General features: G+C 38.8%; 1 protein-coding gene across 2 annotated transcripts in view; it reads right to left on the bottom strand.

Annotated features, from left to right (window-relative positions):
* The window catches only part of pard6gb (par-6 family cell polarity regulator gamma b), an 83,227-nt gene that overhangs the window by 53,175 nt on the left and 15,676 nt on the right, over nt 1-14,376 (bottom strand). The gene's annotated exons all lie outside the window — the stretch shown is intronic.

Here is a 14,376-nt window from a genome sequence, read left to right as displayed (position 1 = left end):
CATATGTAGCATAATCTGCAAAGATACAAATAATTGCTATTGCGACATCTAGTGGACACATTTAGAACAGCAGTTTCTTTCATTCAAAAGTTTCGGCTGATTCTTATACTTAGCAAACTCACCCCGCAGGCCGGATAAAACCTGTTTGCTGGCCTTATCCGGCCTGTGGGCCGTACGTTTGACACCATGATATAGCGAATGCTAATTTAGCGCGAAAGCAGCTTTTTGTGAAATTATGCCTGAACTGAACTAGCAATTTGATGAACTAGTATTATGCTCATCTTGTTGAGCTAATGTGATGCTAAATAGATTAGCATAAAGATAGCTCATTATGAAGCTATCCATTTTATTTAATTCTTACTAAGCTACCTCATGGCCATGGCTGCGAAGCCTCAGCTTTGAGTGTGACAGTCACACAATTTAACCCTTTCTAACACCACATACCAGACTTGACATTTCTCCCGCACATATTTCCCCACTCACTACTCTGTAATAAAAAAATGTTTTCATGATAATAAACTTTGGCACTCGCGGCTTGCCGTGACTGACCAAGCAGACCAATGTCATCAGTCCCCTGAGCCTAAATCTAACCAACCATGAAAGGCACCACACATTACAAACAAATCAGAAGCACCGTAAAGCGGGTCTTGCCTGAGGTTTGGCGAGGCCTTCGTTGCAGAGAGGACAGCACCGGCAGGCGGCTGCGCCCGTCAAGTGTCATTGCTACAATCCGTGGGGGTATCAACTTAAATATTTTGGCGGTAAGGCATATAGTGGCGGTATATCATCAAATAGTACTCAATTGCCAAGGAGAAGATGAAAAGTTTTGGATAGATAATAGGAGATGTTTTAAAAAAAAGTTTAATTGATATTAATATACCAATTTCTGGAATGCTAGAGCGGATGTACGACATTGCAAACATGTATATGCAATTATTAAATAGTTGAAGTTTAAATCATTATCAGATAGAAAACTGTACTGAGGAAAAGTATTCAAAATATATACAGATGCGTATAAAACGATAAAAAATTAAGTAGAAGCTTCAGCAATTATTCCACAAGAAAAAAGTTTTAAATAAAATTTAAAACACTTACGGGGGTAATAATAGCAATTTACATAGCAGTTATTTGGACACAGACAAATAAAGTACAAACCCGTTTCCATATGAGTTGGGAAATTGTGTTAGATGTAAATATAAACGGAATACAATGATTTGCAAATCATTTTCAACCCATATTCAGGTGAATATGCTACAAAGACAACATATTTGATGTTCAAACTGATAAATATTTTTTTTTGTTGCAAATAATCATTAACTTTAGAATTTGATGCCAGCAACACGTGACAAAGAAGTAGGGAAAGGTGGCAATAAATACTGATAAAGTTGAGGAATGCTCATCAAACACTTATTTGGAACATCCCACAGGTGAACAGGCAAATTGGGAACAGGTGGGTGCCATGATTGGGTATAAAAGTAGATTCCATGAAATGCTCAGTCACTTTGTCAACAAATGCATGAGCAAATTGTTGAACAGTTTAAGAAAAACCTTTCTCAACCAGCTATTGCAAGGAATTTAGGGATTTCACCATATACGGTCCGTAATATCATCAAAGGGTTCAGAGAATCTGGAGAAATCAATGCACGTAAGCAGCTAAGCCCATGACCTTCGATCCCTCAGGCTGTACTGCATCAACAAGCAACATCAGTGTGTAAAGGATATCACCCCATGGGCTCAGGAACACTTCAGAAACCCACTGTCAGTAACTACAGTTGGTCGCTACATCTGTAAGTGCAAGTTAAAACTCTCCTATGCAAGGCGAAAACCGTTTATCAACAACACCCAGAAACGCTGTCGGCTTCGCTGGGCCTGAGCTCATTTAAGATGACCTGATACAAAGTGGAAAAGTGTTCTGTGGTCTGACGGGTCCACATTTTAAATTGTTTTTGGAAACTGTGGACGTCGTGTCCTCCGGACCAAAGAGGAAAAGAACCATCTGGATTGTTATAGGCGCAAAGTTGAAAAGCCAGCATCTGTGATGGTATGGGGGTGTATTAGTGCCCAAGACATGGGTAACTTACACATCTGTGAAGGCGCCATTAATGCTGAAAGGTACATACAGGTTTTGGAGCAACATATGTTGCCATCCAAGCAACGTTACCATGGATGCCCCTGCTTATTTCAGCAAGACAATGCCAAGCCACGTGTTACATCAACGTGGCTTCATAGTAAAAGAGTGCGGGTACTAGACTGGCCTGCCTGTAGTCCAGACCTGTCTCCCATTGAAAATGCGTGGCGCATTATGAAGCCTAAAATACCACAACGGAGACCCCCGGACTGTTGAACAACTTAAGCTGTACATCAAGCAAGAATGGGAAAGAATTCCACCTGAGAAGCTTAAAAAATGTGTCTCCTCAGTTCCCAAAGGTTTACTGAGTGTTGTTAAAAGGAAAGGCCATGTAACACAGTGGTGAACATGCCCTTTCCCAACTACTTTGGCACGTGTTGCAGCCATGAAATTCTAAGTTAATTATTATTTGCAAAAAAAAAATAAAGTTTATGAGTTTGAATATCAAATATCTTGTCTTTGTAGTGCATTCAATTGAATATGGGTTGAAAAGGATTTGCAAATCATTGTATTCCGTTTATATTTACATCTAACACAATTTCCCAACTCATATGGAAACGGGGTTTGTAAGTTAAGTTGTGTACTTTTACTTATAGCTTCAGAAACAAGACATGATTTAATATATTAAATAGTTCCAAACATTTTTTAAAGAAATAAAGCTGGATGTGGGCTAAGTATGTGGTAAAGTCAATAAAACAAATGGGAGGATGATTGGAATAAAGAAAGAAAATATAAGCAGTAACAATGTCCAGAGGAGTGTAACAGTAAAAAAGAGGAGGTAATACTAGGAAAAAAGAAGATAGCCTTACTAGAATGAGGTTAAGACATACATATTATAGCTGAAATGAAATTAATAGGGTAAACAAACAGAAAATGTAGAGCTTGTATAGAGGTTGAAATCTTTGGGAATCTCACAATTTGATTACGATTACGGAACTAGGATTCCATCACAAATCCATTATTAATGCATCTTTACATTTATGTATATTGATGAAGTTTTACATTTATTTTTGTTTTACTAAATAATAAGGCTGAAACGATGCGTCGACGTCATCGGTTACGTAAATACGTTGACGCCGTTTTTGTGCGTCGACGCGTCGCATATTTACGTCACACTACCGTCATGGCGAAGCGCAAAGCAGACGATCAAAGCAGACGATGCGAGCGGTGCGAGCGAGGGGGAAAAATCACGCCAAAAGTCGTCAAAAGTGTGGAAGTATTTCAATACACAGCCTAATAATGTTGTTGAATGCACACTGTGTCGAGCGTAAATGGCCTATCATAGCAGCACAACGGCTATGAACGAACATTTGAAAAGAAAACCATCAACCATCAACTAGTCAATCGTCCGCGTGAGCATACGTTGTCATCATTACACAAAAACATGAATGTGTCATTTGTAGGGATGATGTTTGATAAGGAATTATCGAGTTTGAGCCTATTATCGAATCCTCTTATCGAACAGATTCCTTATCGATTCTCTTATCGAGTCCAGATAGGTTGTTGTATATGGAAAAAAACACACAATATTTGGTTTAACAAAAGCTCACTTTTATTATATAATAAAAAAATAAAATCTAATAAATAAATAAATATTGACTGTTACCCACCTAAAAAAATTAAAAAACATAAATAAATATTGACTGTTGTTACCCAAAGTATATTAAGTGGGATTTTTCAGAGAAACAAATATATACAGTAACACAAAAACAACCTGTCTCTGTGATCACTATAGGTGTATAAATAATAATATAGTGTTAAATAAAATCAGTCCCTTGGGCACAAAACTGAAAATAATACAGCTCTCCAAAAAGTGCACTTCTGCTGCTATTTGACATAACTGTTTGTTATGATGCTTTGACATTTTTGCACTTTATTTCTTTATTGAAAGAAAATTCTATGAAGAGAAAAGTTATTTGCAAATGTGGTTACAATGCTAATAAATGAAAAGTTAAAGCTAAAAAAAGAAATACACTTTATTGAGTTAACATTATTTCTTTATGGGGGGAAAATGTTATGAGCTAGAGAATATAACTACACTACCCAGCATGCAACGGGAGTTACGAGCATGCGCGGTAGCCCCGAAAAGTGCTGCATGTTGCCACGCTGTGAAAGTAAACGTCAAGAACTCAGCCAACACGCCTCGTCTGCATTATTTATAATTAGACAGACAACACATCTACAGTGTGATTTTGTTTTGTTTACAAGGAAAGAAAAACAAAAGTTAAAAAAGGGAGATATGTTGTATATATATGTATATGCTGCGGTTGTTTTAAGAACGTTGCGACAGCTGCCGTAAAGGAGGTGCGTTGCTATGTTTCCGGTTGGTCGTAAAAGTGTTCGTCATGTGTTTTACCCTGCTAAAATCTCTCAGTAAAGTTATTCGATGGATTATAGCTTTTGTTTTGAACTTTATTACACCTTGGAGCGCTTTTTCCCGTCCATTGTTTTCCTGCTTTCGCTATCTGCGCCTAATGATTGAGCTACGTGACGTCATTTATTGTGATGTCCCACGGAGCATTTCTGGTCGGGACGGGATTCGAATAAAGAATCAACTCTTTTCCTTTACTATAGTGGTCTCGATAACGGGTACCGGTTCTCAAAAAGGGATTCGAGTCCGAGGACTCGGTTCTTTTCTTATCAAACAACCGGGAAAACCGGTTTCGAGTATCATCCCTAGTCATTTGTATCTGCTAGGGGTGTAACGGTACGTGTTTTGTATTGAACCGTTTCGGTACGGGGCTTTCGGTTCGGTACGGGGGTGTACCGAACAAGTTTCTAAGCTAAAGCTAACTTTAGCTGCTAAAGTCTTAACAAGCTGCTTCGCTCCTGCCTCTGTCTCAGCACGCAGCATTGTCCCACCCACACAACCATCTGATGGTACACACGAAGCATTATCAGCCAATCAGCAGTGCGTATTCAGAGCGCATGTAGTCAGCGCTTCAGCGTGGAGTAGATAGGTGTTTAGCAGGTGAGCATCAGGCAGCGGACTCTCCCCAAATGATAATAAACACCTCCCAGTCAACTACTAGTAACATCACTATGAGCCCGTTGACCTTCTAGAAACTTAAACTGCAGCTCAGCTCACTCGCAGTCCTGGCTTGAGGTGAAGGCTAATTACCTCTCAGTTCCAGCCACATCGACCCCTTCTGAGCGCCTATTTTCAGCTGCTGGGAATATTGTAAACAAGAAAAGAACCAGAGCATGTAGACATGCTAACCTTTCTTCATTACAACTGTTAGTCACTCACTGGAATGAGTAGAATTGGTTATTGTGTACTGTGTTGGACTGGATGTTTATTTTGCACATTTTAAAAGCAATACTTAATGTTTACAGTGCTCCAGAATATTTATATTGGCACTTTTTTGTACTGGATGTTTATCTTTATTTTTGCACATTTTAGCAAATAAGCAATACTTTCACTTTTGTTGAAATGTTTACACTGTTGTTACAGAATATTTAGTTTGACACTTTTTTGTATTGGATGTTTATCTTTATTTTTGCACATTTTAAAGCAAAATAAGCAATACTTTTACTTTTGAAATGCTTATACTATTGCAGAATATTAAGATTTGCACTGGATGTTGACTTTTATATTTGCACATTAAAAAGCAAATAAGCTACTTTTATTTTTGTTAAAGGTTAAAAGTTTTAAATGTTTACATTGTTACAGAATATTTAGTCATGTTGTTGTCAATGTTGACTGAGTGGCCATACTTCTTTTTTTTTGTAAATAAAAGCCATGCCTTTCGAAAAAACTGGCCTACATTTATTTTTTCATCTTCATTTTGAATAAAAAAGTAATTGGTAAAAGGAAAAATAATCTATAGATTAATCGAAAAAACAATCTATAGATTAATCGAAAAAATAATCTATAGATTAACCGATTAATCGAAAAAAATAATCTATAGAATAATCGATAGAAAAATAATCGTTAGCTGCAGCCTTACTAAATAAGCATTCATCACTTTAAAAACAGTGCATTTGTAATGAGAAAAAGTTTAATTAATTCCCATTACATTATTTAAATGAATAGAAATGTGTGCAAAACTGGAACATGCGTGCCCTAAAATACAGGAGAAGGTCTGATCTCTTGGTGCGGTAGCTCGCAGTCAGCCAAACATAGAACTGTCTGCATTACTCTACTTGCAATAAATAAATAATCGATTATTGACGTTTACTAATCTATTTTAGATTAGCCCATGTCCGAATTCCAATGCATCTAAAAATCGATTATTTTATTAAAATATATTAATTAACATTAATATATATTAACATATGTTGCTTCAAAACATGCATGTACCTTTCAGCATTAATGGTGCCTTCACAGGTGTGTAAGTTACCCATGCTTTGGGCACTAATACACCCCCATACCATCACAGATGCTGGCTTTTGAACTTTGCGCCTAAAACAATCTGGATGGTTCTTAACCTCTTCATTTCGGAGGACACGACGTCCAGTTTCCAAAAACTATTTGAAATGTGGACTCGTTAGACAACAGAACACTTTTACACTTTGCATCAGTCCATTTTAGATGAGCTTGGGCCCAGCGAAGCCGGCGGCGTTTCTGGGTGTTGTTGATAAATGGCTTTCGCTTTGCATAGTAGAGTTTCAACTTGCACTTACAGATGTAGCGACAAACTGTTTAGTTCCTATCTGTTTCTGAACATACGAATAGGGTACGAACATTAGTTGAAAAGAAAAGATAAGTGCGGCAAAGGAATACAGTCCGTTTGAAAAAAAAAAAAAAAAAAGCCATATTGTTGAGGTGACTTATCCTGTTTTATCCACAATTTCTTCGCTCTCCGCAGAACTCATTTTTACGCTCTTCTCACTCCATACATACAACCAACAACAAGACAGCAAGATGGCGCAACCAAACATGATAATTGATACTGTAACGCGATTGGCTGCTTAGTGTGTCCCTCACTGATCACATCCTGTTTTGCTAGCTTTCTAGACCACGAGTGCCTTTGTTCATGCTACCGACCATGCTTCATTAATTCCGGTTTCTTCCGACGAAAAACCTAAATAAATATATTTAACATTTTATCAAACACATTTTTTATTGATATCGATTACGTGTCTGTCACGATATATATACGGAACTCATGTCGTTTCATTAGCCGAGCCCCTTATTTTAAATAACTTTAGATAAATTGTCAGGATATCAACCTTTTTAGTGTCTGAGAGTGGTAATTTGACATCAAATAAGAAGAAAATTAAAAATGTTAAAAGCATAATTCACTGTGGTACTAAAAAAAGATCTTTGGGAAAGGAATTTTTAAAAGGATAACATGCATCAACAACAGTAGTTGTGTCCCACCCACACATTCACAGTTTGTGCAAGAATTGTGCTGATGCTTTCTTTCCCAGGCGAGGTCATCAAAGCACCAATGAGGCCGCCACTGAAGGTCAGAACAGGGTCATCGAGTGACTCAGACAAAAAAGGCGAGATACCGCGCCGAGGTCACAAAAGCACGCCTCGATAGAGCAAAACAAGACTCCATTACAGACAGACAATCCTTATGTTGTGAATAAAATATATTTTGAGACATGAAGGACTCCTCCAGTCATTTCACTGAGGAGGCTTCTTGACAAACAGGTTGGTTCAAGAAAACGTTAAAAAAGTAAGTGAAAGTGCTTCTCCAACGTGCCCGAACACGACTCCAACTAAAGCCAAACCGAAGGATGCATCACTCAGACATGTTTCACCATCACCTCCTCAACTATCAGGACAAGGTGATACAAACAAGTGGAAACGTGTGTAAACGACATGTGCTATTCTCGTTTTTCTCATGCGGTTATCATGCCTATAGTTTTCGCCTATTGTGCATTTTATCGCTGCGTACTGGCCTGGAGTGGAACTAGTTAAAATGCAATATGCCATAATACAATGTTAAAGGCCTACTGAAACCCACTACTACCGACCACGCAGTCTGATAGTTTATATATCAATGATGAAATCTTAACATTGCAACACATGCCAATACGGCCGGGTTAGATTAGTAAAGCGCAATTTTAAATTTCCCGCGAAATATCCTGCTGAAAACGTCTCGGTATGATGACGTTTGCGCGTGACGTCACGGATTGTAGCGGACATTTTGGGACACCATTGTGGCCAGCTATTAAGTCGTCTGTTTTCATCGCAAAATTCCACAGTATTCTGGACATCTGTGTTGGTGAATCTTTTGCAATTTGTTTAATGAACAATGGAGATAGCAAAGAAGAAAGCTTTAGGTGGGAAGCGGTGTATTAGCGGCCGGCTGCAGCAACACAAACACGTAGCGGCTACGTTGTAGCCGGTGTTTCATTGTTTACATTCCCGAACGATGACAGTCAAGCTTTACCATTGGCCTGTGGAGAACTGGGACAACATAGACTCTTACCAGGAGGACTTTGAGTTGGATACGCGTTACAGTGAGTACGCAGCTGCGGCTTCCAAACATTTGATCGCTTGCCCGTACGTGCGTGCCGCTATGTGCATGTCACGTACGTAACTTTGGGGAAATATATGTGCTGTATGAACTTTGGGGAGGTGAACGGTACTTTGGGCTGTGGGATTGAGTGTGTTGTGCGGGTGTTTGATTTGTATTGGCGGGTTATATGGACGGGAGGGGGGAGGAGTTTGTAATGTGGGATTAATTTTTGGCATATTAAATATAAGCCTGGTTGTGTTGTGGCTAATAGAGTATATATATGTCTTGTGTTTATTTACTGTTTTAGTCATTCCCAGCTGAATGTCAGGTCCCACCCGCCTCTCACAGCATCTTCCCTATCTGAATCGCTTCCACTGCCCTCTAGTCCTTCACTCTCACTTTCCTCATCAACAAATCTTTCATCCTCGCTCAAATTAATGGGGAAATCGTTGCTTTCTCGGTCCGAATCGCTCTCGCTGCTTGTGGCCATGATTGTAAACAATGTGCAGATGTGAGGAGCTCCACAACCTGTGACGTCACGCTACTTCCTGTACAGGCAAGGCTTTTTTATCAGCGACCAAAAGTTGCAAACTTTATTTTTGATGTTCTCCACTAAATCCTTTCAGCAAAAATATGGCAATATCGCGAAATTATCAAGTATGACACATAGAATGGATCTGCTATCCCCGTTTAAATAAGAAAATCTCATTTCAGTAGGCGTTTAACACCTTTGTACAAATAAGTACAGTTGTACACTTTTTTCAAATGTGTTTATTCTGTAAAGGAATGAGTTAAATGTTTAAAATGACTGGTTAATAGTGCTGTTATGAAGTGCAATGTCAGCACTATTTTTTTCCCTGCAATTTCAAATGCACTTGTTTTAATAAATAAATATAGCGTTTTAAAAGCATACACAATCTGTGTAAATATATTAGTCTGTGGCTAAAAGGACTTGAAAGGACTCAAAACTCAAAATGCAGGACTTTGGACTTGACTTGAGACTTGCCAGTCTTGACTTTGGACTTGACTCGGGACTTGCCTGTCTTGACTCGGGACTTGACTCGATACTTGAGGGCAAAGACTTGAGACTTACTTATGACTTGCAAAACAATGACTTGGTCCCACCACTGGTGAGTGATATTCACAGTTTAACCCTTTGGGAGACCTGGGACCTTTGGGAGTCTTTTTTTTATTGTTTTTGAAGATGAAATCGTGCACCAAAATGTTTATTTTAAAAAGGTTCTGGCCAAAGGAGTTGTAAAGGAATTAATCTCAAAATTTGCATTGTCCGTTCTTTGCAAAGTTATTTTCAGCACAAGCTATTGAGTGATTATACATTGGAATTCCCCTTAGGGATGATATTAAAAGTTAAAGTGCCAATGATTGTCACACACACACTAGGTGTGGCGAAATTATTCTCTGCATTTGACCCATCACCCTTGATCACCCCCTGGGAGGGGAGGGGAGCAGTGAGCAGCAGCGGTGGCCGCGCCCAGGAATCATTTTTTGTTAAGAAATTATCGATGTCGATGCCATTATCGAATCCTCTTATCGAACAGATTCCTTATCGGATCTCTTATCAAATCCAGATAGTGCACACACAACAACCTGAGTTCCAAAAGCCGTTGATGTTATGTGACTGGGCCGGCACAATGTTTATATGGAGTAAAAGCAGACGTGACTGAGGACAGGTTCTCCCGATAATTTTATATATATATATATATATATATATATATATATATATATATATATATATATATATATATATATATATATATATATATATATATATATATATATATATATATATATATATATATATATATATATATATATATATATATATATATATATATCTACATCCTGAAAATATGCAAACAAAACTGTGTTTAGATAATTGATACTTCAAATTTGCATAAATAAATCTTAAGGAATATAACATAACTTGGCTTCTGAGAGCATCAAAATGTAATGAATAAAATGTTAAAGCTGTTGATAAACAAGCAATTATTCTAATCATTAAATATGGTATCTTTAAATGAATTATTATGGTCATTTAAAATTAATTATTTCAAATATGTATATGTATAATTCTATGGCTGGATGTAATAAGGAGTCAGAAAAAATACAAATAAAACAATTTTGATGTTTTTAGCAAAATATAGTAAAAATGTATTTAGTTATTTTTAAAAAAAATTAATAAATATATTTATTTTTAGGTAAGATAAACATAAAACAATTTATCTCTATTCTGGATGATTTAGTTCTTGTCACCCTGTTGTCCTCCCGTCTCTTCCCCGAGGATGGCTCCATGAGCTGGGCAAACGCCTGGAGATGCCCTACGTCAACAACACGGTCGGCGGCCCGTTGGTGCACAGCTCGTACATCGCCGCCCTCTACTTCACCCTCAGCAGCCTGACCAGCGTCGGCTTTGGCAACGTGTGCGCAAACACGGACGCCGAGAAGATCTTCTCCATCTGCACCATGCTCATCGGCGGTATGCCAGACGCCTCGTATGGAATAACGTGATTGGGCAGGCACGCTGTTTACATCATGGGAAAGCGGACGTGAAAAAAGGCTGTCCTCACTCAGGTCCGCATGGAGCTGGAGGGGGCGTGGCCTCCAGCTCCGGCTGAAAATCGGGAGATTTTCGGGAGAATATTTGTCCCTGGAGGTTTTAGGGAGAGGCGCTGAATTTCGGGAGTCTCCCGGAAAATTCGGAAGGGTTGGCAAGTATGTCAAAAAATAATGTGAGTACATTGATAAATACTTCAATAAAGTACAACCGAACTCAGCTTTGCTCCTGCTGCCTTTTTAAAACAGTGTGCATGCATGCTAGCGTATGTTTTAAGCTAGAGTATGTTTAACCATGCCTGCCCCCCAAAATACGCTGCGCCTTATTTATGCGTTAAATACAGAAATAGCACCCGTAACTGACAGGGCGCTTTTTAATACGGTGCGCCCTATGGTCGCGAAAACACGGTACAGCGGCTTCGATAACGGGAACCGGTTCTCAAAAAGGGATTCGAATCCATGGAATCGGTTCTTTTCTTATCGGAGCATCGGGAGAACCGGTTTTCGAACATTCTGCCTAGTTCCCCGGGACCGTTTTCCCCACATTGACTCCCTTAGTAGTGACCATTTTCGGCAGGTGCGACTTATACTCCGGTGCGACTTATACTCCGAAAAATACGGTACTGCAAACCTGTTAATTTATAACGATTTTTCAAGGAAAACTGGAATAATCCAAGCATTTATCTTTGAAATACGTGTAAATCCTATTAGAAGTGCAATTTGAACCCTTCAACCACTAGATAGCACCAGAGTACCATAGAGCAGTGGTCCCCAACCACCGGGCCGTGGCCCGCTACTGGTCCGTGGATCGATTGGTACCGGGCCGCACAAGAAATTAAAAAAATAAATTAAAAAATATTTATTTATTTTATTTTTTTATTAAATCAACATAAAAAACACAAGATACACTTACAATTAGTGCACCAACCCAAAAAACCTCCCTCCCCCATTTACACTCATTCGCACAAAAGGGTTGTTTCTTTCTGTTATTAATATTTCTGGTTCCTACATAATATATCAATATAGATCAATACAGTCTGCAGGGATACAGTCCGTAAGCACACGATTGTATTTCTTTATGACAAAAAAAGAAAAAAAATACCATACACCCCCCCACCCCCGGTCCGTGGGACAATTTTTCAAGCGTTAACCGGTCCGCAGCTACAAAAAGGTTGGGGACCACTGCCATAGAGTACCATATATTCATATTAGACCAGGGGTGTCAAGGTCAAGGCCCGCAAATTAATTATCTATGGCCCCGGAATTATATTTGATTAGTATTGGAATCAGCACGCAGGCCACAGCCGCTTGCTGCTGTTTTGCACACACCAATCAGTGTTGGCGCTAGGAATTTTCAAAATGGGGTCCAAGGGACGGACCCATCAAGTCATAAAAATGGGGTCCCACAGTACATTTTTGGGGTCCCACTTTTTTGTAAGCGTTTTGAAAACAAATGATAAATGTATGCATTAACCTGTTATATCTCACATTCTATTTGTGTTTTGGAAAAAGGTTTTCATAGACGTTAATTCATCCATCCATCCATTTTCTACCGCTTATTCCCTTCGGGGTCGCGGGGGGCGCTGGAGCCTATCTCAGCTACAATCGGGCGGAAGGCGGGGTACACCCTGGACAAGTCGCCACCTCATCACGGGGCCAACACAGATAGACAAACAATATTCACACTCACATTCACACACCAGGGCCAATTTAGTGTTGCCAATCAACCTATCCCCAGGTGCATGTCTTTGGAGGTGGGAGGAAGCCGGAGTACCCGGAGGGAACCCACGCAGTCACGGGGAGAACATGCAAACTCCACACAGAAAGATCCCGAGGCCGGGATTGAACTCACGACTACTCAGGACCTTCGTATTGTGAGGCAGACGCACTAACCCCTCTTCCACCGTGCTGCCCATAGACGTTAATTCATTTTTAAAAAATAATACAAAAGAAAACAAATGTTTATGCGTATGTAAATTAATTCAGTTATAAACATTCATTCACTTTCTTCTTTCCTTCATCGATCTAAACTTTACCGCTGCTGGTATTTTTTTCTATTTTTATTGTAATATTTTCAGAATGTGTTTGTTCTATTTTTGGCCAAAGTAATTCAAAGAAAACAATCTGAAGTTGTCTTTATTCTTTAGTTTTAATGCCATGATTTTAATAGTCCGGCCCGGGTGTGCACAGATTTTCCTCCATGCGACCCCTGAGCTAAAATGAGTTTGACACCCCTGTATTAGATGCATAGTTGCTTGGAATCTGCCAACATAAAAACGATGTTGGTGAGATGGTGGTGACATAGGACTTGAGAGGATGTGGTTTCATTCATATTGCGAGTGCATGAATATTGCATAGTTTTTGTTTTGCCATAAAAAAAAAAGGGTTTTTGTTCACAAAAAAGGCATCAAACATAAAATAAAAATACTTTATATCTATGGATAGATCTAATTTAAGCATTGAAAGTAAAACAAAATATATATATATTGTATATTGCTTACTTCTAAGTAGGGTTGGGTATCGTTTGAATTCGAACGATTCCGATTGCGATTCCTGACGATTCTCGATTCCGATTCTTTTAAGAGGCAGGGTCAAAAAAAAGTTTAGGATATTTTAAATGAGCTAGCTAACCTACAGTCTTTCTGAATGAAATAGTCTGACATTCTCCATCAATTTTAATTCTATTAACTTTTTATGAACTTTACTATAAATTCCTCACAGGGCTGTTTTCAACTAGAATATAAATATCAAATCTATGAACTTGAATATAAATATTATGAATTATGAATACATTTTCCCAGGGGTACACTTTCCTCAAGAGAGCTTTATTTTTGAAAACCTCATGAAAACACATTTACACATAAGTGTATGATGCTGCAGGAAACCTCATGAAAACACATTTACACACACAAGTGTATGATGCTGCAGGTACTTAAAAATGTTACCGTGCTCCCACTGATGGGCTAACCTGGTGCAGAAAAGCAAATAAACAATTAGAAACAACTTGCAAAACCCAGTCCAGATTAGCAGCAGGTACAGTATAAAATCAGAGACAGTTCTTGTTAAGGAAAATGACCACATCCGCCTTCTCAGGCAGGATGCGTGAGTGTTCTGGACAGATAGTGTCTCCTGCTGTGGAAAATACATGTTTGCTAGGTGTGGAAGAAGCTTGAACGCATAAATAGGAGAAAGCGAGATCTGACAGCAAAGGATAAGTCTTTTGTTGGTTCCACCGGACCACCACCATGCAGCAGG

Source organism: Entelurus aequoreus, linkage group LG08, assembly GCF_033978785.1.
Source record: "Entelurus aequoreus isolate RoL-2023_Sb linkage group LG08, RoL_Eaeq_v1.1, whole genome shotgun sequence".
NCBI lineage: Eukaryota > Metazoa > Chordata > Actinopteri > Syngnathiformes > Syngnathidae > Entelurus > Entelurus aequoreus.
The sequence above is the reverse complement of the archived record's forward strand: the minus strand, read 5'-3'. Positions and strand labels throughout refer to the sequence as shown.